The following is a 4,322-nucleotide window of genomic DNA, read 5'->3' as shown; positions in this document are numbered from 1 at the left end:
CGACATGGTTAAGATGTCGAGGCATGAACCAATGTAGTGTGCTCAGGAAATACAAATAGTTTGGCACTGGTGGTTCTGAAACTGTAAGGTTTGAGGAGAAATAGGGAAATATGAGGCTGGAAAGATACTCCAGGCCTGTGTCATGGTGGCTTTATATTCTATAATAAGGGTCTTGGGATTTATCTGGTAGTCACTGGAAAGCCATTCAATTGCTTTAAACAAAGGACTGACAACTGAGATTTGGAATTCTTGTTGAGATTTTTTTGTGGAGCAGTGTTTCTCCCAAGAGCACATACATTAAAATCTTCTGTTGTGCCTGTTAAAAATTCAGAGCCCTGAACTCTATCCTGGTATAAAGCAAAAATAAAATTTTAATCCCCTTGACCATCCCAATGGACCCCTTCTCTTGGCAAGAGCGTTCCAAAGTTAAATGGAAAAACTAGTTTTAGACCATGATGGGAAGGGGGTGTTGGAACTCCTTCCTTTTGGAATTACTGATAGAACAGACTTTTTAAGTCTGATAAGAAACATTTACAATCTATTCTCAAAGCCTGCTACCTGGAGGCTTCACCTGCATGATAAAACCTTGGTCTCCACAACTCCTTATCTTAACCCAGACAGTCCTAAGTCTTTAGACAATAACCTAACTGTTTCAATCAATGCCAATCAATAAGTCTTTAAATCTGCCTATGACTTGGAGGCCCTTGCTTCCAGTTAGTTGTCCTGCCTTTCTGGACCAAATGAACGTACATCCTACATGTATTTGATAGATGTCTCATGTCTCCCTAAAATGTATAAAACTAAGCTGTATCCCGACCACTTTGGGCACATATTCTCAGGATCTCCTGAGGGTTGTGTCACAGGCCGTTGGTCACTCATATTTGGCTCAGAATAAATCTCTTCAAATATTTTACAGAGTTTGACTCTTTTTGTCAACACTGGGTTTACTGAATCAGAATTCTGGTGGAAAACTTTGGAATCTGCGTATTTAACCTTCCAAGAGGATCCCCTTGCATCCTGCAGTTTTGAACACACTGCTCTCAGGGGTATGGGGTTGAAAAGGTGGGCAAGACTGAATTCAGAAAGGTCATCTAGAAGGTGATGTCACTCCAAGTGAGAAAGTTTGAAGCAGTGTCAATGGGGATAGAAGATAGAATATGATAAGCTTGAGAGATATTTTGGGGATAAAGTCACATGTAGTTGGTGCTTGGATAGACTGAGTGAAGAAGAAGGTTTCAAGCCAGGTTTCTGTCTTAATTGTCTGGGTGGTGCATTAATAGTTATTATTAAAGTTTTAATAAGTTATACTTTTATATATAATTTAAAAAATTTGATACATTCCTAAATTTGATTATTGTTTCCTTTCAGGGCCAACTTGTTGAATTTTATGGTAGAAATAAAATGAAAAAATATGTCACTTCATTAAAATCTGTTATAGTCAACTTGTCAGGAAAACATTTATTTATTCAGTTGTAGATCCCAAAGTACCTATTTGCCTCTATGAATAAAATGAATAAATAGCTTTGTTTCTCATATCTCTGGAAGAAATTATAGTTGTAAAACTTAAAGTCTAACTCAGCATCCAACCAAAGTCATTGGAAGTATCAGCCAGTGAGCTGGAGACACAGCAAGGCTTAGTGGATAGATCTTTCAAGTCAGGCAGAACCCAATAAAATTGTTAAATATGTACATATGTCTCTGTCACTGTCCCTTTTCCATCTCTTCCTTTCTGGTCCTGTCCTGAAGAAGAGACTCCTACATACTACTTGTATCTATTGTTGCTACTAATTCTTGTTAACTGGTGTGCTGACAAATAAGAACCAAACGTAGAATTATTTTGGGAAGGTGGTGGATATTATAATGCCCACCCATTTCTGCACTTCCCTACATTTCTCAGACTCCTGTGCAGTTAGGTTGGCCATGTGACTGATTTCTGGGTAATGGAATGTGGGCGGAAATGGTGTTCTCTACTTATAAGCTGCTTGATCTTCCATGCTCTGAATCTGAAATATCCTGCTTATCTACCATGCTCTCTTTATCTCATTCCTGGTCCTCTGAAATGGCTCCAAACATCTGCATCAGACTTTGCATGAGCAAGAAATACTTTTATCATGTTAGTCTGCTGAGATTCCAGCTTATTCTGTAACATAGCATTGCTGACTCTGATCAATGCGTAGGGGTATTCTCAATTTTATGGGTGACTACTAATGGTATTTAAGTTAAAAATGGATGAAACTAGGCTGGATGTGGTGGCTCATACCTGTAATCCCAGCACATTGGGAGGCCGAGATGGGTGGATCACAAGGTCAGGAGTTCAAGACCAGCCTGGCCAATATAGTGAAACCCCGTCTGTACTAAAAAATACAAAAATTAGCCAGGCGTGGTGGTGAGCACCTGTAGTTCAAGCTACTTGGGAGGCTGAGGCAGGAGAATCACTTGAACCCAGGAGGCGGAGGTTGCAGTGAGCCAAGATCATGCCATTGCACTCCAGCCTGGGCAACAGAGTGAGACTCTGTCTCAAAAAAAAAAAAAAAAAAAAGGATGAAACTAATGATGGAATGATACGCATTGAGGTGACTCTTTAGGGATAAAGGAGAACTCTTCTGATACAGACTTAAGTTACATCATATACCCTCCTTGAGCCCTACGGCTGTTTCTTAACATCAGAACTTATCTTTTACTTGTCTGGTCCTGCTCCCATCATGTTTTCAGTTTTTTTCTTTTTTTTCTTACTTACAGAGTGGGGTGATTAATACCCATGTGATGGAATTATTGTGGAGATTAAAAGAGATGCCATATGTAAAATGTCTAGACCAGCGCCTAGCACATAGCAGGCGCCAGAGCCATCCTGGGAGAGCATCAGAAATGCGATCCCATAATTAACTTTGTAAATTTCTGATGTGATTCACAGATGGGTGTTATTTACATTAGTGACATCTAGTAGTTTTAAAGTTCTTACTTAAAATTTGAACTCTCCAAATTTCAGTGTCATAGGGCTCTGACTACTCTGCTCAAGTTGCTGCATGGATAAGTGTCCAATAAATGTTAGGTAGCTATCGTTGTTTTCCTATTGTTCTTCAAAAGGAGGTAAAAGCAACATTGCCATTGTGGGGATTGTTTGTTCTCCAGGCTTGGGCTGGGAAGGCCAGATCTCCATGGCCAGGCTGTTAGCTGGGCAGTGGTGTGCAACTGATTGGACTGGTGCCAGTCTGACTGACTTGTTTTAAAGGCCAGAACAACTAGACTGAACCATGGGCATAATAACTATTTTTCTAATCATGCTTATCCTCAAATTGTTTCTTTCTGTAAACAAAAGCAGGAAGAGCATCACATGGGGGTGGAGTGGTGCATTTCGAAAGATCTGAGATCAGACCTCCATAGTTCCCGGCTTTGCTGCTCTGTGACAATGCAGACTTATTTAACCTCTGTGGCTTCATTTCCTCACCTTTGAAATGAGAGCATTAGACTAGAGGATCTTAAGGGTTCTTTCTCTAACCTACCAGAACCTAAACATAATTGAAGTTCCACATGACTCAGTCTCTGTGAAAGAATGAATTCAAAGGAATGGTCTGGTATCTAAATGGTAATTAGGATTCTTCAAATATTTTTGCAATCTCTCAGTAAACTGCAAAGTGGAGTGTGCATTTTTTTTTTTAATGGAATATTCTTTTTTAAAAAACAGCTTTATTGAGGCATCATTTACATACCATAGAATTCATCCATTTAAAGTATACAATTCGATATTAGTGTGGGGTGTGCATTCTTACTATAGAAAAAGCATCTTAAAATCTACTTTACTGTTATCTTCATTTTCTTCCATATGGATATCAGGTGATCCCCAAAGCTCTGAATCTCCAACTATTATCTCACAAACCCGAAACTCCCTGGCACCTATTCCACATGATTTTCTGGTCTCTCTCCCTCCTTCCTCTTGCTGCTTCTCTCAGCTCTTTAATATATACACAAACAGGGATTTGTCCACTTTTCTATTTTCCCTCTATTTGCTCATTATTTAGATTCTGAGCAACAAACAAGAGTCCAAGAGCAACCTGAGCAGGTGAGAAATTTTCTCTGTTAGACATAAAAAGGAGGCATGGATGTGAAGTCCCACACCTAAATATTCTTTTAAATTTCTATTGCCCTTTGGGCACACCGTAACTTACTCTTCCACTTGTTCTTCCTCTGGGCAGTTCCAGTCAGCTTTGCCATTGTGCATAACAGGAAGTGGAGTGCTCTTGCAAGGAAGGCCTAGAGTTTCAGGAGACAAACCATTGAATTAATTTCTAACAGATTAACACAGATTCCACTTGTCTCATTCATGC

Source organism: Nomascus leucogenys, chromosome 7b (genome assembly GCF_006542625.1).
Source record: "Nomascus leucogenys isolate Asia chromosome 7b, Asia_NLE_v1, whole genome shotgun sequence".
NCBI lineage: Eukaryota > Metazoa > Chordata > Mammalia > Primates > Hylobatidae > Nomascus > Nomascus leucogenys.
This window is presented reverse-complemented; position numbering follows the sequence as displayed.